This window comes from Sus scrofa, chromosome 1, assembly GCF_054392235.1.
Source record: "Sus scrofa isolate SSC_HxYL_T2T_F1_AM1 chromosome 1, Sscrofa_HxYL_maternal_Yorkshire_Landrace_v2.0, whole genome shotgun sequence".
NCBI classification, from domain to species: Eukaryota; Metazoa; Chordata; class Mammalia; order Artiodactyla; family Suidae; genus Sus; species Sus scrofa.
The window spans coordinates 11,539,396-11,564,757 of NC_139383.1; the positions used below are offsets into that span (position 1 = coordinate 11,539,396).

The 25,362-nt window shown below is 40.2% G+C and overlaps 1 protein-coding gene across 1 annotated transcript in view; it reads left to right on the top strand.

Moving 5' to 3' along the window:
• The window catches only part of NOX3 (NADPH oxidase 3), a 102,561-nt gene that overhangs the window by 66,575 nt on the left and 10,624 nt on the right, over positions 1–25,362 (top strand). Inside the window, exon 13 of the transcript XR_014844235.1 lies at positions 25,046–25,149. The gene's annotated coding sequence lies outside the window, so the exon portion shown is untranslated. The remainder of the gene's footprint in view (positions 1–25,045; positions 25,150–25,362) is intronic.

A 25,362-nucleotide genomic window follows, 5' to 3' on the forward strand; every position in this document is an offset into this window, starting at 1 on the left:
GATCCACCTCCTAGGGTAATGATGATAAAAACAAAAATAAACAAATGGGACTTAATTAAACTTAAAAGTTTCTGTACAGCAAAGGAAACCTTAAAAAAAAAAAAAAAGACAACCCACAGAATAGGAGAAAATCTTTGCAAATGAATTGACTGACAAATCTCCAAAATTTATGAACACCTTCTGCAGCTCAATACCAAAAACAAACAACCTCATCAAAAAATGAGCAGAAGATCTAAACAGGCAATTCTCCAAAGAAGACTTTCAGATGGCCAAAAAAAAAAAACCCATGAAAAGATGTTCAACATCACTCATTATTAGAGAAATGCAAATCAAAACCACTATGAGGTACCACCTTACACTGGCCACAATGGCCATCCTCAAATGTCTACAAACAACAAATGCTGGAGAGGGTGTGGAGGAAATGGAACCCTACTCCACTGTTGGTGGGAATGAAAATTGGTGCAACCACTGTGGAAAACAGTATGGAGATTCCTCAGGAAATAAAAATAGAATTACCATTTGATCGAACAATCCCACTCCTGGGCATCTATCCAGAGAAAACCATGACTCTAAAAGATACATGCACTCCAGTGTTCATTGCAGCACTCTATACAATAGCCAAGACATGGAAACAACCTAAATCTCCATCAACAGGGGAGTGGATAAAGACGACATGGTACGTGTACACAATGGAATATTACTCAGCCATTAAAATAATATGAAACTTAACAACACTTGCAGCAACATGGATGGACCTAGAAATTATCATGCTAAGTGAAGTTAGCCAGCCAGTGAGGTACCAATGTCATATGCCGTCACTTACATGTGGAATCTAAAAAAAGGACACAATGAACTTCTTTGTGGAACAGATACTGACAGATCTTGAAAAACTTATGGTTTCCAAATGAGACAGGTTGGAGGGTGAAGGGTTGTACCTGGTGTTTGGGATGGAAATGCTATAAAATTGGGTTGTGATGATCACTGTACAACTACAAATATAATAAAATTCATTGAGTAATTAAAAAATAAAAATTTAAAAATTAAAAATAATTTTTATCTTTGAAGTTCATAACGGGTATTGAATATTTCATGTTGATTTTTCTCATGCTATAGTGTGGTTTTTTAAAATATTGTTTTCTTCATTTCAGGAAAACTTTCTTGAATTGGTCTTTGAATATACTTCTCTTTCCTTTTTATTCTTATTTCAAAGATATCAATTATCCTTATACTGGATTTTTTTCTTATATATGAATTTTTCTAATTAATCTCATTGTCTCTTTAATTTACTTGTGTCTTCTCCTATTTTAGTACTGGTCTACAATCTCATTCTTAAACTCCTAGAGCCATGTATGTTTTGGAATTCAAAATTATTTCATATTGTAGAAAATAAACGTGTATCTCTTATACTGCACAAACCCCCAGTAGAGTTAGGGGCAGCACCCAGTTCTCAAAGCTTTAATGTTTTTTCAATGAAAAATATAAATATGAATATTCAAATTAAGTGGGATAAATAAAGTATAAATAGTTTCATTGTTGTATAAGGACAGATTTTGCTGTCAGGTAGGTTACCAAGAAAAACCCTATAAAATTCTTCATTTCTTAAATTTTTGAAATTTCAGCTTTCTTTCAGGGAGTATGGGCTTGGAAAATACAGCTTTCAGTAGTAAACTTTACAGTTTACATTTTTAAATTAGTGCCATAAAGATGCTGTTTGGAGCCCTGATTTGTTTCCTTAGACCTGCAGTATTCCTGTTGATCTCATTTTGTTGTCTTATAATTTTGTCTTTTTTCCTGTCTTATTAAATTAATATACTCATTAAGTTCTCCATTACACAAAGCAATACTGAGGAACTACCTGAGTTATCATTTCTGCTAGATTGGGTTAATTCATTCTTATGGTTGTTTTCTCTTTTTCGCTGTAGTACTTCTGCAGAGTTGCTATGTTCCTTGTATTTTTTTTTTTAACCTTGTTCATATTAGTTGACTCTGTCCAAGTATTTTATTGGTTCTTCCATATTGTGAATTTCTTGGGTTTTCTGTTTCATGCCATCTCTCAAACCATGGTTTTTTCTCCCCCCCTATTATAACACTTTTATTGAGGTATAATTCATAAGCATGAAGTTAACCCGTTTAAAGTGTACTATTAAATTGTTTTTTATATTTGCAGAGTTGGGCAAACATTGCTACAATCAATTTTAGAGCAGTCTTACCATTACAAAAAGAAAAGCCATACCAATTAGCAGTGACCGTTCAGAATGTACACTGTACATTGATGTACAAGTTTTTATGTGAATCCTGTTTTCTCCCCCAAAGGTTGGTTTAGCCTGAGAGTTTCATATTTTGTCCACTGTTCTGTCATTTGAGAGAACAGCATCAGGGATGGAGCAGAATGTAAGAGGAGGGAAGCTCAGCTTGGAGGGTGTGCAGACCAATTTAGATTTCCTGGGCTCCATTTTGTCTTCTGAGATTATACTGACCTCTGTCTTGGGTCACTCCAACCATCCAGGTGAGGGGAGTATAATGCACTTCCGTTAGGAGATTCTCCCAGGCTTCAGACCCTTTCTCCCAGTTAAGTGTGAAGCTTGGATCTGTCTCTTCCAACCAGGAAGGTCAGCATCTGCCATTCATAAATTCCTGGCAGAAGAGGAAAAAGATAAGAATACCCTCTCTCTTCACTTCTTTCCAGAAGTGGGAGTATTAGCGACTCAGGAATGGAACTTCTCGAAGAGTAGCGTGAGGTAGAAGCCAAGTCAGCCTGTTAGTCTCCTTTCTGATCCAGAATCCTCTGTGTCTTTGCTTGTGCACAAGTTTTTTTTTTTCAATTTATTAGATTAGATTAAATTTATTAGGTTACAATTTATTTACTGTCCTTTATTTTGTCTGTTGGTGGATGTGGGTGTGACCATTGCAGTATCAGTCTACTCTCCATGGTTGGACATCCCCAACGGTCTCTTCTGAGGCACTTTACCTGGGTTGTTATCTCCACACCTGCAACTGTTTGTAAGGTACATGCCTCCAGGATGTGACATTCAGCTCCTTTTGGTATTGGCAGCAACTGAAACCATTGACTACTTTTCCCTTCTTCTGACTCTTGTGACATTTCAGTCCCTTAGTTTTCTTTTCATTCTCTTATGCGCAAATTTAAAATGTTGGAGTGTCCCAGAACTTGATCACAGTTCTTGTCTCTTTCTGTATACCCATCCCCTTGACTGACAGTATAGGCTTCCATGGCTTCACGCACCATCTGCTCGCTGACGAGCTCCCTACTTAAAACACCATAGTAGACTTCTCTGGATTCCAGTCTAATATATCCAACTGCCTTTTCCACCATTGGGAGTATAATAAGCATATTGAATTTTACATGTCCAAAACCAGACTCTTTATTTTTCTCCTCACAGTTCTGTCCTTCCTCCATTTACATTTCAGTTAGTGTCACCATCATCTACCAAAATGCCTATGCTAAAAACACTAAATACATCTGAGTCATCTTTAAGCCTTCTCTTTTTCTCATTATGCTCTTGAATCGCTCTCCCAAACCACTGTTTCATCAGCTTACTTCCTCCACCTTTTTCCAAAAACATTTCAAGAAAGCATATGTAGGAATTCTGGTTGTGGTTCAGTGGGTTAAGAACCCAATATAGTGTCCTTGAAGATGTAGGTTCAATCCCTGGCCTCACTCAGTGGTTTAAAGATCCAGCATTGCTGCAAGCTGCAGTATAGGTCACAGATGCGGCTCAGATCTGGTATGGCTGTGGCATAGGCCTGCAGCTGCAGTTCTGACTCAACCCCTAGCCCAGAAACTTCCATATGTCTCAGATGTAGCCATCTGCCCCTACTTAAAGGCAAAACTGGCCCACAGTAGGCACAAACAAAGGCCTTTCATTGGCTTAACTATATATTCCCTTCACTGAGAGGTGGATGCCAACCTAGTTGTGCATTTTATCTACATAGGTCACTTTGTCACCAGATAATCTAAAGTATTTTTCAGACATCTATCAGGCATTGTCATGCTGGATTTGCTTCTCTTCTTTTTTTTTTTTTTTTTTTTCTTTTCTTCAATCCTTAAATTGTCTTCCCTGTGGATTTTCTTAAGAATTCTGCATCTCAGATGCTTTTTCTCAGTTCTCTCCCTCAGACTGAACAGAAGAAAAGCTGCTTTAAGAATTCTTTATCTAGTCCAAACAACTTCAAATTATTACAAATCTTCCTGATTGACCTTCAAGAAAACAGCTCAATAATGATCCAGTTTCAATTTACGGATTTAATTAAGTAACCCACTAAACAAGGAAAGACCATCACTGTTCCAGTTTTTTATGTGACACTCTTATGCCACATCCCCCAAATCTCCAGCCAGTTTCCTCAAAATTCAAATTTATTTCATTTTTAATCCTTGGAAGTGTGGGAACAGCATCAAACAATATATGGTACCAATATAGAATGCCAGCAATATATATGAAAACTTCACAAAGAAAATTATAAAAACTCCATCAACCATATCCTCCTCACACTAACAGAGGCAGAAGTGTTACTCCTTTGCTGCCGCACCCCCAACTAGAGACTCTAGGGAGGGGACCTGTCAACTGTTCTTGACCTAAACAAATATCTAGAAAAGGTTAAGAGGAAGGGCCTAGGGAGAGGGTGGGAAGGGAGGTATTGAAGAAGGAAGATAAAGAAAAGGATTCTTAAATCTGTGTATTAAGTCCCAGGCAAATTCCCAAGAGACCAGTGTATAAAACCAACCAGAATCAACAGCAAATGCTTTCAGAATTGAATTCTGATAAGGAATACTACCCAGGTTTCAGACTGGCCTCCGGGTTGCACACAAGTGAAGCGTACCAGAATAGCATTCCAAAGCCTTGAAAAACTAAATTGATGTTGGAACCACAAACCACAAAAGTGGGCCAGGATGTGTGTTCCGAACCTAAACCTGTTCACTGCCAGCTGAAATAGAAGATCTAAATAAGAACCAGAGTGTCATAACATTATACTCAAAATGTACAGGATACAATCCAAAATTTTTGTCATATGAAGAACTAGGAAAATCTCAACTAGAATGAGAAAAGAAAATCAACAGATGCCAACACCAAGATGAGACACAAATGTTGGAATTTTCTAACAAGAATTTTAAAGCAGCTACCATAAAACGTTCCAACAGGCAATCATGATCACTCCGGAAAAATATATGGAAAAATATATCATCTTAGCAAAGAAAAGATACAAAAAGAACTCAATGCAGGTTGTAGAACTTGAAAACATAGTAACTGGAAGAAAAAACCTCACTAGATGGCTCGTGCTACATAGAATAAGGCCCCCAAAATGGCCACATCCTAATCCCTGGAACTTGTGAGGTTCTTTGTCAAAGGAAGTTGGAGGTCCAGGTGAAATGATGATTGCTTTGAGATGGGAAGATCCTTCTAGATTATCTGAGCAGGCCAGTGTTATCATAAAGGACTTTAGAAGTGGGAGAGGGAGACAGAAGAGTCAGTAAGACTCACAGAGGAAGTTGGAGTTATATGATCGAGGGCCTTGAAGGTGAAAGTGGCCTCAAGCCAAGGGATGTGGGCATCCTCTAGAAGCTGGGAGAGGTGAGGATACAAATTCTCCCCTAGATCCTTCAGAAGGGAACACAGCCCTGCCAACAACACATTGATTTTAGTATAGTGAGATTCATGTTGGACTTTGACCTAAAAAAATATAAGATAGCAAGACAGAGTTACAGGATTGAGAGATACAAACCACTGCGTATAACATAGGTAAGCAGCAAGGACATATTGTACAGAACAAGGAAATACAGGCATTATTTTAATAACTTTAAATGTAGTATAACTATAAAAATATTGAATCACTGTATTTACACCAGAAGTGAACATAATGTTGTCAACTATACTTCGATATGAAAATAGTAATTAAGAAAATACGTATAAGACAATGCATTTATGTTCTGTTTCAAGCTGCTAAATCTTGGGTAACTTAATATAGCAGCCGTAGATAATGAATACAGATGGAAAAGTGCAGTATCATCAATGTATCAGTTTTCCTCAAAACAATCGGCAAAGTAATTTCAATCTGAATCCTAAAAATTTTTATGAAATTTGACAGATTTATTTTTAAAAATTTATATTGAAGAACATAGGAGTAGGAATAACCCAGACCAAATTAAAGAACAAGAATCATCAGACTTTTTTCTGTAAAGGATCAGAAAATACGTATTTTAGGCTTTGTCCGTCACATATGGGCTCTGTCATATCTACTGCTTTGATTTGTTTATTAGTCAATCCTTTACAGATGTTAAAGACTATTCTTAGCTCAAAGAGTATTGTATAAAAACAAACCACCAGCTAGATTCAGCCCATGGGCCATGGTTTGCCAGTGCCAGAATTAGAACAACATGAATAAGCTTCACAATCATATTGAGAAAAAAAAAATTGTAGAAGAATACATATAAGGTGGAAACACTAAAATAAGATTATAAGACATGCAAAACAATATTATGTACTCATACGCACAATCACATGCACATCAGAGTATAGAAATGCACAGAAATTAAATCATGTGCCCCAATTCAGAACACTGTTTATGTCTGATAAGAGGAGAAAGACAAAGGACTTCAACTTTTCTTTCTTTTTATTTGTTTTTTGTTTGTTTGTTTGTTTGTTGGCTGTACCCACAGCACATGGAAGTTCCCAGGCCAAGAATGAAACCCATGCCACGGCAGTGACTCAAGCCACAGCAGTGACAATACCAGGTTCATAACCTGCTGAGCCACCAGGAAACTCCAATATTTATTTCTTAAGTTGGATTATTTTCATATGTATTGCTTAAGCTGAAATTTATATGCACCTGACATGTTTCATAATATTAAAACATTCTTGGTAGATTTTTGCTCTGCTAAGGAAGGGATGACATCTTAAGTTATCAAGGGACGTGTGGATTTTCCTCAGTGGATGGAGGCTCTCACGTTTGTCCTTGTTGGTGTTTTCTTCACCTATCCTGTATATTAAAGGCAAGGGTTTAAAAACACTTGGTTTTCTAGAACCCAGGAAAATGTTTCAATTTGTCACTGTGTCAAGGAAGCCTGGCTTGTCTCTCAACAATAGATGTCTAGGAATTTCCCAAAGTCTGTGGTGAAAGAGACCCAGGCTCTCTTAACGTCTCCCACCACTGTCATCTCCCAACATGCAGGGTCACTTGCTCAGTCACTGTGGGATTTGGACCTTTGGGATGACACACCAGGATCCTCCAGTCCACGAAGACATCCTTTTCTAGTGAGTGTCTTTGGCCACCATCCCACAGCATGGAGCTCTAGGATCCTCCGCTCTTCTTCTATTCATTTACTCTCTTCAAACTTTGGAGTAAGGGTCAGAATATGGTAAAAACTCAATATGGAAAGAAAATATGAGAAGAGATCTGGCACAAGCCTTCCAAACCACAGCAGATGGGGGGGCAAGAGTCAAGCAAGAGCAGCTGGGTGCAAGACCAAGTGCAATGCCAGAAGGATGGCCATGGATCAGGCAGCAGTGGACCTTAAGACTTCCAAGAAGAGATAGGCACGTACCGGGAAGAAAGGAAGCCCAGGGTAGTGGAAATCCCAGGTAGGGGCACAGCGGATTGAGAATGGCAGATGTCACCAATAGGAAGCTTCACACCCAGGAATCAGGGTACTGGCTGTCAGACTGGGTATCAGAGGCAGAGAAGCCTGGCCTGGCTTGAGGATAGCAAGGTAGCGAGAACCCAAACAGAGCTTGGTCCTCAGCAGTGGAGCACAATGGATGTCCCAGGGATGTGACAGGGCTCTGGGCTTTGGGAAGCTGGAATGTTCCATTCCATGGGATGAAGCAATGAAACGGTTTAAATTCTACCCATTCTGTTCCCTGAATGGATAGAGGCACCAGGACACAGCTCAGGCTTGCTGTGAATGGGGGGACACAGCCCAGCTCCTGTGACCTGGGGAAGGTCACAGGAAGAGAGAGGAGGCAACTGCTGTTCTCCTTCTGCTTAGACTTGTCTGTTTCCTCCCACCTCTCCCTCCTGTTCCCACCCGGGTATTAATTATTTGTACTAACATCTGCAGCACATTTTTGAGATTTGCTGCTGGTACAAAGGAAGCATTACAAAATAAAGCCTTGTTATTGTATTTTTAAAGGGTGCGTCTCGGTTTGAAAATTGCTTAAGTTTTGGAAATGTCTCTCCATCCGGCATGATTAATGTGATACATACAGGAGAGCAGCAGAGTGAGTGGAGAATTCGAGTTGGTGCCAGTTCACCTCGAGGCATTTATCTTTGCTTTTTTCCCCTGGTGCCTGTGCTGAGCCTGAGGGGAAGCTGACACTTTTTTTTTTTTTTTTTCCTTTCTTAACAAATTAAGCTTCATTTTGCTCTTCGCATGTGTGTTAAGAACCTTGAAGGGAATGAGCAATGTCTGCAGCCTCCAATACCAGCTGCCGTGGCAGGAAGGAAAGAGGTGACAATTTCCCACAGATTCAGAATGATTGTTTTAATGGGGCTGTGGCGGAGGTAACAAGCACAAAGATATTGTACTGCCAGGAAAAAGTAGGTTCTCTCTTCCCCAGCCTCTCGCTACATGATGTAACATTTAGCTTCTGGCTTCTCCTGGCATCTCTTCCCTGCTTTGATTTATTCCCACTTTTGCAAATCACAGAGGTGTGTTACAGGAGATGCATTTAGAGCCGTTGTTATAGTTCATGGAGGAGCCGGGCTGTTATCCCCACCAGAGGAGAATCTCAGGCATAGCAGGGTTAGTGACCTAGAATAAACAGGGGAAAAGGAGAGGAAAAAGAGAGACAAGGAAAGAGCAGGAATGTAGATATTATGCTGGGATGAAACTGTATTTACCTTGATTGAAAACTCTTTTATTATGAACATAATTTAGATCAGAATGGAAAATAGAACAACTGGGCTTCTTGCCTGGCCGGGAGTGTTGCTGAGTACACAGCCGCTGCAATAATGGAAGTGCCTATGTGATGACTGTGTTATTGTGTTTATATAGGAAAGCATTATGCTCCATCAAAAGAAATGAAAAATATCTCCATGGCTTTGCTCAGTCAGCTTCTTTAGTGGAAAATGCTGGGAGGTGTGGAATGCTAACAGAGACCAAAATACAGAGTAGCAAAGAACTCTGCAGGCTAATGTTCAAGTCACATATGCATCGGAAACAATGAAATGCTAGCCAGACCCTGGCATCCTCGGGACACTTAATCCTGTTCTGTGATTCAGGGGTAAGTGCTCCTTGAGCCCAAATTATGCCCACTGCCGCTGTGTTGGGCCAAGTGATGTGTAAGACAGCAGTGCTGTCTGCAGAGAGCTTACAGTCCAGTCAGGCAGGCAAAACAAGTAAGATAGAGGAGTTCCCGTCGTGGCGCAGTGGTGAATGAATCAGACTAGGAACCATAAGGTTGCAGGTTCCGTCCCTGGCCTTGGTCAAGTGGGTTAAGTTCTGGCATTGCCATGAGCTGTGGTGTAAGCCGCAGCTCTGATTAGACCCCTAGCCTGGGAACCTCCATATGCCGCAGGAGTGGCCCTAGAAAAGGCAAAAAGACAAAAAAAAAAAAAAAAAAAAAAAAAATACGGATGGATCATTAGAATTGAGGGGATGGGGGAAGGTAGTGGTGGAGGAGGATTTCAAATGAATTGCTGAAATGATGCCGATTCTAAGGGAACTGTGTTCTAGGAATTAAGCCACTCTCTCTCCAGAATGTCTGTGTGTATATGTATATGTTTCTATATTAACATTTTATTTAAATGAATGGTAAATGTTTTCACCTTTTATCCTTAAACACAATTAGGAAGTCTCCGTTTCCTGATTTCTAAGACTTTCTCCATGTCAGTGCTGCGCTCTGGACCACGGGGCTAAGAGGGAGTGGAAGTGTTTATCTTCCACTGACTCCCAGCAGCGCAGATGAGCCTATGGCTGTTTCCCTGTCCATTCTGGTTCTCATTGACTCTCCCTGCACAGGGTGGACTAGTCATGGTGCTGGACACTGAGGATGATTCAGAGGAGGGCAAAGAAAATGATCAGCTCTGAGTTTCACTCAGTGCTGGAACCATGGAACCATGAATGCTAAAGTGTTTCACCTGTTACCACATCTGATTTGTGGAATTTCAATAGCAGGGACCCAGTCTTTTTCTTTTTCTTTTTCTTTTTCTTTTGTTTTTTTTTTTTTTCTTTGTCTTTTAGGGCCTTGCCCGCAGCATATGGAGGTTCCCAGGCTAGGAGCCGAATTGGAGCTACAGCTGCTGGCCTGTACCTCAGCCACAGTAATGGGGGATCCAAGCTGTGTCTGCCACCTACACCACAGCTCAAGGCAACACCGGATCCTGGGAGCCCATTGAACAAGGCCAGGGATCAACCTGCATCTTTATGGATGCTAGTCAAATTCGTTTCCACTGAGCCACAGTGGGAACTCCCAGGGACCCTGTCCTACAATCAACATCGTATCCCCTCTGCCTGGAGCTGGGCTTGACAGATAGAACACTGTTCAGTAAATGTCTGTTGAATAAATGAGTGAATGAATCTTTCTTGCAAAATCTGTGAAGCATGTATCATTACCCTCTCTTAGTTATGATGAAACAGATTCAAAGATTGAACCATCTGCAGGTGGTCACAAAACACATGGATACAGTTACCCATATTCAAGACTAATTAGTTCTGACTCCAAAGACCAGCTTCTTTCTACATAAACATTGCTGCTAAAAGACAAAAGACCCAAGCCTCCCCTCAAAGGGCTTATCATCAAATAAACAACCCTTAGCATGTAAAGGACAAGAGCAGAGGTAGGATATGGTTGAGAATGGAATGCTGAGCCCTCCTCACACTTATCGAGCCCCAGCACCCTTTCTCTGGCAGCAGCTACAAACCTGCCTACTCCCACATCTGTATCATGAGGGGATAGGAAGTTAATTACTAATACCCATGTTTTCCCAGGCCAAAATAACCTAAGAATAAGAATGCAAACAAAAATGTTAAGCATATGATACCAATTTACACAAACATTTTTTTTCCAATTTGCTCCTATAAATTTCTATCAGATGGGTCTACAATCCCCAAAATAGTTCTTTGTCATTTTCCTGTTTTCTTGCACCAGCTCACTGTGGTGGCATGGGTTACTTCTAAAAGGTCAGCCATGCCTCCAACATGAGTTAAAGACACTGCTGATAGGTGGCAGAAGGAGAGGGTCTTAAGCTCATAGAATCTGGGTCAGATGCTCCTGCTCAGATGCCAGTCAAAAGTGTAAAATGGGAGTTCCCGTCGTGGCGCAGTGGTTAACGAATCCGACTAGGAACCATGAGGTTGCGGGTTCGGTCCCTGCCCTCGCTCAGTGGGTTAACGATCCGGCGTTGCCGTGAGCTGTGGTGTAGGTTGCAGACGCGACCCGGATCCCGTGTTGCTGTGGCTCTGGCATAGGCTGGTGGCTACAGCTCCGATTCGACCCCTAGCCTGGGAACCTCCATATGCCGAGGGAGCAGCCCAAAGAAATAGCAAAAAGACAAAAAAAAAAAAAAAAAAAGTGTAAAATGACCACAGTTGTGAGGCTCAGGTAATATAACGCCCCAGTGAGATCAGGCTGTTACCACTTTAACCCAGTGATATATTTTAGCGTCATGCCACAATCAGAAATGAAGTACTTTCCAATGCAATCCAAAATGAAATACACAACCAGGCCTTTGAAGTATTTTTGCCAAAATATTTAACCTAAATCTAATTGGGCCTTTCAACACAGTGGATAGAAGAATAGGTTAAATGACACCACAGCCAACAATTAGATAAATACAGAAGGGAGGACGTATAAAGGATAACAGAACCGGTCTCTTCAATAAGCCAAAGTCGTGATTAAAAAAAAAAAATCAAAGTTGTACTGAAAAAAAAAAATGAAAGGGAGGATTTTTCTAGATCAAGAAAGGGATATTTTACAGACATAATAAACATGAAAATTTAATTCTGGTTTAAACGAATGAGCTATACATACATTTGTGGTGAAGATTCAGGGAAAATTGGATATAGACCAAGTTTTAGATATTGGAGAATTATTAACATGATCAAGGTCATGTATAAAATTTCCTTATATTTTAGAGGTGCATACCAAAATGTCTGGGACTATTGATGTCATATCCGTAACTTAAAACTCTTCCACCAAAATAAAAAAGACATAAATACAGAAAAATATGGATAACTTTTTTTGACCATGCCTGCAGCGTGCAGAAGTTCCCAGGCCAGGGATCAAACCCAAGCCACAACAGTGACAATGCCAGATTCTTAATGACTAGGCCACTGGGGAACTCCAGAAAAGTATGAGTATTAAATGTAGATTATGGGTAATTGTTATTCAGACTATTTACTTTTTTAGCATGTAAATTTTCATAAAAAAGAAAATTTGAAAGGATGATATAGTGCATGTGAATTATTCAGTGGAATTCCTGGCGCACAATAAATGCTTATTGGTGTTGGCTTCTACTCTGATTATTGTTTCTGTTACTTCCAGCTGCCATTGCCAACATTACTGTGAAGGCTGCTGTCCCCAAAGGGGAGAGCATTGGTATCAGTGTGGACTGCTGTCTCCAGTCCCTGCCTAAGCACAAATACCAGTGTTGCTGAAGCCTGTGCTCTCAACAACCCACTTTTTTTTTTTTTTCAGTCTGGGGCACTCTTAATGCAGCCTGGGACCCAGACCAAAGAAGAGCCTGTGTGTCAGGTGCTGTGCTCGACTCACAAACTGCTCTGAAGATATTGCCGAGCCAGCTGTGCTGTAGGGAGTGAGGGTTGGCAGAGGAAAGGGTGCTGACCTGGCATCATCTTCCCCAGGAAGGGGCAACGATGAGTTTGGATACATTCCACTTTCTTGCTCACTTTTCTCTAAGAAGGAGGATTGTGTTCTCTTGTTGGTAAATTTGGAAGCAAGCACTAAGCATAGACGGAGAAAGCCTCTGCCTACGCAGGGCACGTTATGTGGAATGCTCCACAAGCCAAAGCCTCCTGGCAAAGGCTCTGTGCTTACAGGGGAGCCAGCAGTGGACCTGTGATCTATCGAGTGAATGTTTATCTAATTCTGAGACTCACGTTGCCTCTAAGCCATGTTCTCCAGTATTGTAAACAAACAAACAACAACAGGCATTCTCATCATGACTCAGTGGTTAACAAAGTATCCATAAGGACGCGGAGGTTTGATCCCTGGCCTCTCTCGGTGGGTTAAGGATCTAGTGTTGCTGTGAGCTGTGGTGTAGGTCGCAGACGCAGATTGCAAATCAGGTCCTGCATGGCTGTGGCTGTGGCATAGGCCAGCAGCTGTAGCTCTGATTGGACGCCTAGCCTTGGAACCTCCCTATGCCTTGGGTGCGACCCTAAAAAGACAAAACAAACAAACAACAGCAAAACACACACAAACTGCTATTTTCTCCTCTAGCTTCTTATTCCATTTAGTGTTTGGTTTCAAACTCAGATGGAAGAGAAAAGGAGTGTCCTGTTTCTACTTCCTCAAACCTCAACATCCTGAGCTAAACACTTGAGCTTCTCATTTTCCTACTAAGTTGTTTCCCAGATCCTTGATCTAACTAGATACACATCTACACTATGAGCTATGAAGATATGCCCAGAATTACCTGAATTTTAAGAAAACACAGTTGATTTGGGATTTCTCTTCTATGTATTTTATTTTATTCATTTATTTATTTTCTTTTGCTTTTTAGGACTGCACCCTCAGCATATGGAGGTTCCCAGGTTAGGAGTCCAGTCATGGCTATAGCTGCCAGCCTACACCACAGCCACAGCAACATAGGATCCAATCCATGTCTGTGACCTACACCACAGCCCATGGCAACCCTGGATCCTTAACCCACTGAGCAAGGCCAGGGATCAAACCCACATCCTCACGGATACTAGTCAGATTTGTTTCTGCTGAACCACAATGGGAACTCCCATTCTATGTATTTTAAATAAGCTCAATATACTAGTTATTATTAGATATCAAACTTAAAGAACTGGACAAATAGGTTTTATATGTTCTAAGAAATTTTCAAGTTGGAGAACACTGAGTGAAGCTGAGTGAACTATGAAATTGCTATTATTCTACTAGATATTCTAATATTTCAAATTAAAAAGAGGAAGAGAACAAAGTTCCACATGTTCCAAGTATGGAATTAGTAAGTCCTTTAGTAATTAATTTTTTCTGTGGTTTGGGAAAATGCTAAAGTAAATCTGGAAGTTGAAATGTCCCTAGCATACTGGATGCCCTTCCAGCAACCATCTTGACCTCTTCCTTGCCTGTAATTTCACCTTTTGGGAGATCTTTCTTCCTAGGAGGATACTTCACCAAATTCATAAGGTAAAACAACTGATTCAATGGGTTTTGAAAAGGGCAGAAAACTCCAACACATAAGGCAAATAAGCCAGAGGAAATTATTTTTAATACATTTTAATTGTGGCAAAATCTATCTAAGATGTATCATCTCAGCTGTTTCTGAGAATATAGTTTGGGGCCATTAAATACATTCATGTGATTGTGCAACCATCCACCTGCAGAACTCTAGCATCTGCAAAACGGAAACTCTGTACCCACTAAACAATGTCTCATTCCTCCCCTCCCGCAGCCCCCTGTAACCACCACTCTACTTTCTGTCTTTATGAACTTGACTGTTCTAGAAATTTCATGTAGGTGTTTGTCTTTTTGTTACTGAAGACAATGACTTTTCAGTGACTTCTTTCATATCCTGTGCCCATCACTTCTCTATGCCTTGCCATGGCTCTTTGCCCATTAACCCACCCAGCAATTGTACCAATACGTAAATCAGGCTGTTTTACATTCCGAAGACCACATCCTCCTACTTGGCTTTTGCATCTAGCAGTTACCATGTTGAACTTCTCTGCCATAGCCTGTTTTCTTTGTTCAAAGTTAAATTTGTAAGGTCAGAACTCTCTCCAGTTCATCTGCACCAATCTCTGAAAGCCTCCCACATGGGCATCAGCCTGGGCCATGGGCAGCAGACCCCGAAAAGAGGGGCCAAAGCCAGATTCAGAGCAAAAACAGGCAGTCAGGAGTCTGGAGGCAAAGCCATCAACAAAAGATGAACATCACAGACACAGAAAACATCACAGACAAGTCCAAGCTGAAGTAAGGCAACATCACAGCCAACGTCTAAGCTGAAGTAAACGCTTCTGTGTATTTTCAGTAGCACCCCTGGAGTACAGCAACTTGCCACCCGTGGCAGAGGCTGCCCTCTCCCAGCAAAGGGTGTCCAGTGCATGAGACATATTAGGAAAATATTCTGCATTCTCTACTTCTGTTGTTTAATATTAAGATAAACTATAGAAATCATATTTCTTAATCATCTCATCTCTACCAACAGAGATACCAAATCCAAAGCCTTAGTGGACTCTCACTTCATGCAAGTGTTATTCCTTCTACATAAACACCTTGCTTTATTTTGTCATTCTTTAAAAACTGTATTGGAATATAGTTGACTTACAGAGTTGTGTTCATTGCAGGCATACAGCAAAATTAATCAGTTACACATATATCCATTCCTTTTCAGATTCTTTCTCCATTTAGGTTATTATACAGTATTGAGTGAATTTCCCTGTTACACAGTAAGTCCTTGTGACTTATCTCTTTTATATATAGTAGTGTGTATACATCAATCCCAACCTCCTAATTTATCCCCCCCCAACCCACGTTTCCCCTTTGGTTAACGTAAATTTGTTTTTGAAATCTTTGAGACTGTTTCTGTTTTGTAAGTTCTAATGTATCATTTCTATTAGATTCCACATATTACTGATCTCATATAACACCTGTGTGTCTGACTTACTTCACCCACTGTGATAATATGTTTTGGTTTATATTAAAAAATAAAAACCTGATCCAGAGGAAAGCAAGATCTTTTGCCCTGGGTAGTTGTTCCTCTTACCAAAAGGGACTTTGGGAAGTCAAAGCGAGTTTCAACTGTGGACCTGAAATTGCACTACACTGATATCATGAAACCATAATTAGAGGTAGTGTTCAGGAACCAATAATAATGCCCTTCTTAAATTGATACTACTGTATATAAAACTTTGTAATTAACTCTGGGTCCTAGAAGAATTCATTATTTCTCATTTTGGGAAGAATCTGCCTTTCTGTGCCTCAGATTCTTCACATGCATAGTCAAGGCAGTGATTTTCAAAGTTCAAATTTCTGAGTTCAAAGTTGGAAGTCCTGACAGACTAGTCATGTTCATAATCACTGAAAAAGCTTACTTTAAAGAATTAAGCAATTAAAACTTATGAGTTTACTTCATATGAGATTGTCATGGTCCTGGAAATCCCATCTCTCTGTGCCAATTCTTGGACCACTTGGGCACATCCTTGTTCCTAACATACAGTCGTTACAGAGCCTCAAAATGTCGTAGATAGTTTTGGATGCCAGCTACAACAAATTCGTCATTTTTCAGTTGAGGAAACTTAGATCCAGACTGGTTTAACTCACTTAGTTAAGTTCCTGTAACTAGAATAAAAATTCAGATCTCTTGAATCTTATTTCAATGCAATTTTAATCACGTCAATAAAAATTTCTGAATAGTGAGAAGAGAAATTGATCTTTAGTTAGAATCCAGCTCCTAAGAGATTTTTAGAGTCATCTTGCCCTGACCAAACTTCTCCAAGACGAGAGATACTAACTGAAAAGATAGAAGCTAGTTTCATTTGTAGATTAGATGACTTGCTCCAAAATAGATTGTGTTGGCCATGATCCATGTACTAAAATGCCTGTGGTAACACCTATAGTGACCTTCCTAAAAGAAGCTGCCATTGCTGGGGACAATAAACCAGTAACAATTATAGAGACTCAATTTGAATCGTGCCTGGGTCAAGTTTAAGTTATGAGGCAAACAGCTTCAGTCCAACTTCCAGAAGAAAAGCAGATTCTATGATGAATTTTAAAGAGAGCAGATTTCCAGAGTCTGAATATATAGTGTAGATAATAGTATAAGGAAGAGATTCATCGATTCATCAAGAAGCAGGATATCTTTTTGGAAAATTAGAGCCTATACAGAAAAAAGTAGGCTACCATCTGAGGAAAAATAGCACCAGACTGTTAAGGATACTTATCAAATTTCAGAAAGTTTAAAATTAAAAAACGAGGAGGAAAACAGCTGAAAACATAGTATTTGAGTTACCCAAGATTCAAATAAAGCAATCAAGAGGGAAGTGGGGAACATTTCTGAAAAATAAATAAATAAATAAGGATAATGAAAGAAAGATGCTGTTATCTAAGAACTAGTGGATGGGAGAAGTGGTACAAGACCAATCCAATGTGTGTAACTGCTCCAAATAAACATTAAAGACTTATCAGACCAAAGGGCCAGATGGAAATACTTGGCAACAAATGAGGGCTGTGGTATAATTAGCATGTGAAGAACCAGATAACCTCGTGCTGCCAAACAAAATCTCTGTATAAGAAAAATATGGTGTGGACACTCCGAGGGGGCGAGGGAGGGCTTTGCATTTTAGGGCCTCTTAAGCAAAAATAAGTTGCAGAACTTTGTGGGCAAAGGAAATAGAATAGAATCACTGGGGATTGAAAATGCTATACAGAAAATTCTACCTAGATCAGAGTTTGTCAGATTACAGCCTATAGATCAAGTCCAGCCCACAGCGTATTTCTGTATAATTTGCAATCTAAGTGAAGTTTAAAAAGGACATATTGTTTTAAAAGGCATGATATTAAAAATAAATTTGCCTAGGTAGAAAAATATAAGCAATGTCACACATAGCGGAAGAGATGCAAATTTTAAATTTTTCAAGCTAAAAAGGAATCGAGGGACCTGTGTAAGGGATCAACCCCAACATTTAAATGTGTTAGAAACATGGGAGCCAAAAAGATAGCAAGAGAATCAATGAGACCCATTGATTGATGATCACAATATAAAAAGTCCATGCAGGTCTGAAAAGGAGATAGCAGAATGAATCAGCTTATAAAGCAAAGCGTTCGTGACAGTCTCACTCCTAAATTAACTTTTGAAGCAGATCAGTCACAGGTACAAAACCAAATAGCAATAAATAAACTAGATGTCTTGACTGAATCAATAAGGCATTTTGTCACAATTTTCTTTCCCAAACTTGAGTAATCACTGGAAATAAATGGGCCCTACCCAAGAGTTTAGAAGACATTCAAGGGTGACATTTGGGATCCACTGAAACTTGTGTAGACACATTAATTTAGTGAAGGACTGGCACAGCTGCTAATGTGACAGGCATTCATGAGTGAGGACCAATGGATATGAGGCCCCATGCATTTAAGAATAAGATCATCTACAGTGTAATGCAAGAGAGCTTCTGAAAGGGAGAGTCACCCTCTGATATTTTGAAGGAAGCAAGCAGTAGATGTCCTCAATTTAAATACTCATTAGGCCTGGGTGGGATAAGATTCCATGAAAAAACTATGCATATTTAGTAATATTTCTCATTACAGAAGCAATAGATATTCTTTGTAGAAAATGTGGAAAATGCAGAGAAGCAAAATGGATTCAATTAAAATCATCTCTAATCCAGCTAGCCAGAGATGTCCACTGTGAATATTTTGCCATATATTATTTGGGACCACACACAGAATTTAATTAACTATTTTATCTGAGAAGAAAACTGACACTGGCTCCCCAAAAAGGAGAGAAGGGCAAGGATAAATATTTTTCAAGTTGCGCCAACTCACAAATGGAGGCTAAGATGTTAACAAGGGACTGTTTATACTAAAATCCTCAGGTTTGCACATGACAATAAGTTCTTTTTAATACTGAAATATTATGCCATGTATGCAGAGGAAATGGAAATTTCCACAAGACTGCATATGGGAGCAGAAGATTGACAGATGAAATTCCTTATAGGCAAGTGTAAGAAAAGCCATTCAGGGGACTGTAAGACCAATTATCTAGAAAAAATGATGGATTCCAGAGTTTCAGGTACCATCTAGAACATGGAGCATATCATCATTATAGACTGTACCTTAAAGACAATGTACTGGTTCAATTAAAAGATTAAAAATGATGCAGAAACCAATATTATACTCTCTAAAAAGACTCTATCCACAGCTAGAGTGCTCTGTGCATTTTTTCATCCTGCCTTTGAAAGGGCCAGAATAATTCAAAGAAATGATGAAAGCAAGATAGGGAGTAGGGAATTAAGAGGTATAAACTACTATGGATAAAATAGATAAGCTACAAGGATATATTGTACAGCATGCAAGTATAGCCACTGATAATAATTATAAAGAAGTATAATCTATAAAAATTTTGAATCACTGTGTTGTACACTGGGAACTAATATAGTACTGTAAATCAACCATAGCTCAATTTTTTTCAATGCTCCAAAAGGTTCAAGAAGTGAAGACACTCAGGTATGAGAATCAGTGATAATAATGGGCATTCTCCAGTCTGCAAAATCTAATTGTGATAGCTGAAATCTAAAGGAAATGAAGTCTGTAAAATAATGATATTTCAGAGTTCCCTGGTGGCCTAGCAGTTAAAGATCTGGCTTTGTCACTGTCGTGGCTTAGCTCACTACTGTGGCACAGGTTCAATCCCTGACCCAGGAACTTCTGCATGCTGTGAGCATGGCAAAAAAAAAGAAAAAAAAATAGTGATATTTATGGATTAGTGATGCTGCCTAACCTGCAGCGCATGGACTTTAGCTTGGCACGAAATGCATATTTATAAATTATATATATCTATGACACATATGTATTTCTCTGTTGATTGGATGCATAGTTATAAGATTCTTAACAATGTTTATGACGTCAAAAATATCAAGAACTAGTAGTCTAGATGGTAAGGTGTGGATTTGGCCACTAATTCCTGAGAGTTTATCTCGAGGCTTGCAGGAGAAAGCTTTAGAATAAATTAGGTTGTATCTACCCCATTAACAATAAATGTGTGAAACTCATTTCCCTGAGAAATGCGGAAGAAAAAGAAGACACATAGTTAATAAGACTGTTGTAGGGAGATGTTTGAGGTGGATCTCAAAGCTTCTGATATTAGTGCTCCATGAGGGCAAAGACTGAGGTCTCTTTTCTTTGCTGCTCTATGCCTAGTGCTCAGAACAGGGGCCTGGCCCATAGTAGGTGCTCAGTAAATACTTGCTGCTCACTCAAGAGCTGGAGAGATCTTGGTGGCACCATCAGAGGCTGTGCTTGCCTGAATGCAGACTCTTTGTCTGGGTGGCACTGCTGGTACTCACAAGGGGGAAGCTATTTCCCTCCTTCTCTCCTTCCCACATCCTCATCTTCTTTTCTCACTTGATCACCTATCACTATGAGGGCATCCAGATTGTGGAGGAAAACCAGCATCACATAAGCAAAGAACCTCTCTCATTTGGCTTTGGAAGAAGACAGGGGGAAAAAAACCCAGAAATAAAATATCAAAGATTTATGACCATAAACAGTGTACCGCTGTGAAATGGAACACTGTCAAACAGATTAATTAGTTAACATTTGGAAAGTGCATTGAAGATGAAAATTGCCAAATAAAGGCTTTGTATATGGAACCAGTTTGTCATTTGTTGTAACTGGATGGGCATAAGAAGCAAATCCACTGATAGTTGAGACAACTACTCTGCCCAAGATTGGCTATAGAAGGTTTTGGTCCTCAAAAGACTGAGCCCAGCATAGCCCTGCTTTAGGATTTTCAGTAAAGCATCTTTTTCTAAGCGCATCTGCAAGGATACAGCTATGGAGCTCACATCCCTGCAGTGCTCTGCTTTTGTTTGCCAGTTCCCTGGACTCTCAGCCCTGAAGTCAGCTACAAGTCCCTTGTAGGAGGCCTCTTAAGGACCAGTGAAGACTTTAGAAATAGCTTCGTTAGAAGCTTCCAACCCAAACTTAGATTTTGCTAAAATGGAGTTTTAGCCAACATTCCCTGGATGGATGGTATTCCATTCTTCTACAATATTGAGATTTTGAGCTATCCAGATACTCTTGAAACCCAGTAGGTTAAAGGTCAGTGCTCCGTACTGGGAACTAACTCCAGCTTGTGTTGTCAGGATAGATATTCTTCCTGGAAGCAGGGGTCAGTGCAGAGAGAATCCTGAATCAGAAATCATCTGCACTAGATAGCTAATGGCATGTGAAATCAAATTCTTTCAGTATGATTTGTCTCTGGAAAAAAAAAATAGATTCTATCTGTTTGATGTAATTTTATCTGTCTACTTATATAGGATTTTTGTTGTGACTAATATTTGTTTTAATTTACTTAAATTTTAAGATCCCTCCTACTTCCAGAAAGAACTGAGACAGCTTATAGATTGAAACAAAGTACAAAAAAACCCTAAAGTATGTGGGGAGAAAATAGGACAAATAATGCATTCCTGTGTGGAATTCTTAAGATACAGTGTACATACTTTAGTGAAAAATGTATTGGAACTGAAGTTAAAAAATCCTGGGCTCGAGCCATAACTCTGTCCCTAATGAACTGTGTGGCCTTATGCAGTCCTTATTCCATTGGCAAAATAAAGTCTCTGGAAGTCTTTCAGCATGATCTTTTTGAGTGTTTAAAGAATAACATTCCAGCATTAGTATGTCAGACAGAATGGAGGGGTGAGGTCATAGCAACTGGGAGGTCCACATAGAAATGGGACAGAAAAGGAAGAAAAAAAACTTTTCAAAGAAAATTTGGCAGAACCTGGAAATTGAACAAGATGACTGAGCTTTCATGGCTGAGAGTGAGATATCACTGTGAACAGAAACAGGAACAATGTCTCTAGGAGAGGAAGTGAGGCCAGGACTGAGGAGAGTGAGCTCAGCCCTGTCACGTGGTGTTCATGATGTCTGGTGAGTATGGTGGAGCTGCACCCAAGGCAGGAGACAGACCCCGAGGTTGTTAGTATTTCAGTCGAGGAGCAGCTGAGGACAGGGAGGGAGGACGCAGCGGAGGGCTGAGTCTGGAGTTAACCCGGTTACTCTTTACGGAGCACCTGTTGCTGTCATTACATAGCTTTACTTTTTGCTCTTCTCCGCCTCCAGTCCCATCCAAGGGTTCTCCAAGGGAAGGCCTGCTGGAGAGGACGATGGGAGATGAGCAGATGAGCTTCTGGTCGGTGGACATCTGGCCCAGTTGGCAGACTTGCATTTCTCTAGCTTTCTTTCTCTTTTTATTGCATGGACCCACTTAGCTGAAGTTCCTCTTCTGAACACATGTTGATCCCCGACCCCTGGGGTTTTCTGAACTACGAAGGAAGACACAGTGTGTCTCATCCAACAGCGTTTCCTGTTCATTTTCCCAATCCTCCCCCACCCCGAGTCCATTCCAAGTTTCTGGGCTTCCGGGAGTCATCTTTTATGCTGTGCCCACCGCCCACTGTCTCCAGAAACTCGGCAGGTTAGTTATGAGTTTGTTATGATCTCTTTCCTGCCCAATCCCCATGATCTCTTCCCCTTTGTTACTCCTCAGAGGCAGGTAGATACGGGGTTTCCACTGGATGGTATTTACTGCCACCCAGGTAATAAATTGCAGAACAATGTATTAAACTACCATCAGAAAAGAAACACTTTTTTTTTTTTTTTTTTTGGCTTTTTAGGGCCGCACCCACAGTATATGAACGTTCCCAGGCTAGGGGTCAAATCAGAGCTACAGCTGCGATCTACACCACAGCTCACAGCAATGCCAGATCCTTAACCCACTGAGCGAGGCCAGGCAACCTCATGGTTCCTATTTGGATTTGTTTCCACTGCGCCACAACAGGAACTCCAAGAAACACATTTTTATTTTCTGTCTTTCCCCTCCTAATCTCAGCATCAAACATACCATATTTAGTGAAAAAGATAAATGTAATTCATGTTAAAATAATGAGTGTCTCTGAATATAAAGTGGATATCTTTTTTGGTACAACACACATATATGTAACATATATACTAATATATTATTATTATATAAATAGTCCATAATATATAAATAATATCTATAATATGTATAATAATATATAAAAACTCCAGTATCTTCCAGCATGGTATCCTGGAATGTAGATGTCTTAGTGATGGTAAAACTTGATGTCATTCAAATCCAAAACATTTTTTCAATAAGTTAAAAATTATATTATAAATGTAGTTGTTGCTAACATTTGGTAAACCAGCCTTTCTAATGATATTCACTTATGATTCAAATAGGCAGTGATAAGACCAGATATAGGAAGAAAAAGTGTGTGGTATTAAAGAAAGGGGCACCTAAGGAAATAAATTTGACACAACTGTGGCTTTCTTGGAGAGCTGTTAGTGGTAGAACCTTACTCCTTGTAGCTCTCCGGTCCGCCCTCCATGGCTGTGACTGTTCATGAACTGAGGTCAGGCTCAGACTGAAATGAGTGAAAGCTCAGGGCAGCTGGAGAACAGAACAGCCTCGGCAGAATGGTTCTTCCGTCTGCACACTCAGAGAGCAAAGTCAGATGTTTCCGTCTAAGGGCAGAAGACGGTGGTATGGAAGTCCATTCGTGAGAGGAGAGTAAGAGAACGTGGATGTTTGAGACAAAAGAAGAACAGAGTTGTAGGCGTCACCAGTGGAGAAGTGTTACCCTTAGGAAGAATGAGATCCCTGTACTTGCCCCTGCTAAGAAGTATTTGCACTCTCTGCCCTGACGTTTCATCAAATACTTATTCTGAATGTAAGCAGAGAGCTCTGAGGGTTTAGTAGGAAAATTGCTAGAATTAGAACCAGAGGGTTACGTGGTCACCATGCTACTTCCTAGCTGTGTGGCATGAAGCAAGTTATTTAACCTCTCTGATCATGTTTTATTCATCAGGAAAGTGGGAATAGTAATTATAATGTATCCCTTACAAAGTTATTATAGGGATTCATGAGGTAGTGTAGCTAAAAAAAGGTTTGTGAAATTTGGGGGCTATACCAATGCCAATTATTAGTAATTCTCTCAGACCAGTGGTGTGTATTTATCTCTATATGACTGAGATTGAGCTTGGTTCACCTGGGGATGAGCAGGCTCACTCAGGCAGTTGTGGGGTGATTTGGGAAGAGTTCTGCCCAGCGTTTGGGGCAATAGAGTGGGTGGAAGGAAGCAGTTTGACCGCAAGAGGCTGGACAGAGGTGATCCACTCTGTAGAGGCTGTCTCTGTCTGACTCTGGGTCTTACTGGCCTTCCAGAAGTTACAGTGTTAGGGGCTTGGTCCTATAGCAAATGTACCTCCAGGTGGCTTCCTATCTGGAGAAAAAGGGAGGAGAACCTTGCTTTCAGACACCAACTTCCACCTCAGCCTGACCGTAGCCATTGCTGGGCGATGCTGTGGGGCTTCCTCGCAGAAAAGGACGGCTGGAGTCGTCCCAGTCCAAACCCTCACGTGTCCCTGAAGGTGTGTGCGCAGATCCTTGGTCATAACTATTTTGAAGGGCTGTAGGCAAGAAAAATAGGAACAGCGACTAATCCTAAGTGTAGTTAGTTGACTTCATTCTGATGACTCAGCCCATCTCTCTCTCTTTTTTTTTTTTTTTTTTCCTAATCTTTCTTTCCCTGCTCCAGGTTTTTCTTTTTTCTTTTTTCTTTTTTTTTTTGTCTTTTTGCCATTCTTTGGGCCGCTTCCGCGGCATATGGAGGTTCCCAGGCTAGGGGTCGAATTGGAGCTGTAGCCACCGGCCTACGCCAGAGGCACAGCAACGCGGGATCCGAGCCGCGTCTGCAACCTACACCACAGCTCACGGCAACGCCAGATCGTTAACCCACTGAGCAAGGCCAGGGACCGAACCCGCAACCTCATGGTTCCTAGTCGGATTCGTTAACCACTGCGCCACAACGGGAACTCCCAGGTTTTTCTTCTTTCCATATTTTTCCTTTCTGCAAACCCTCTTCTTTCCTCTGGACTTCTCTCCTTCTCTCACCCTTTTAAATCATTCTTCTCTCTTTCCCTTTAAATGGTCACTGCATTAAATCAGAACATTTCAGTATCTTTTATGCAAAACAAATAAGGTTTAGACTCTGTTCTTGAAGTATATAATAAAAATAAAAACCTCTCTTGAAAAAAAAATGAAGTTAGGTTGGTTTATTTGATGTAATGAACTTTTTCTTTTTTTTTTATGTCAGGAGCCCTTGATAGGAATTTGAACTTGAAGCAGTTTGAAGTATAAGAAGTCCACAAGTGTCACCACGATGAATTCCTAAAGAACTTCATCATAAAACATATCACGGTAAAGCAGATTGTATTGTTCTGTAGAAACCAGTTTGTAATCAGGGGCTGTGTTCCTGATCAAGTACTCAAATCCAATAAATCGTAGCTCTGACCAACAATATGTCATGAAGGAAAAGACACAATAGTAAGACGTTATAGTCATTTGACATAGTAAAATTAGGCTCCGGGTCTTATAAAATGAGCGGAAACAGAGCATGCACCATGATTATGA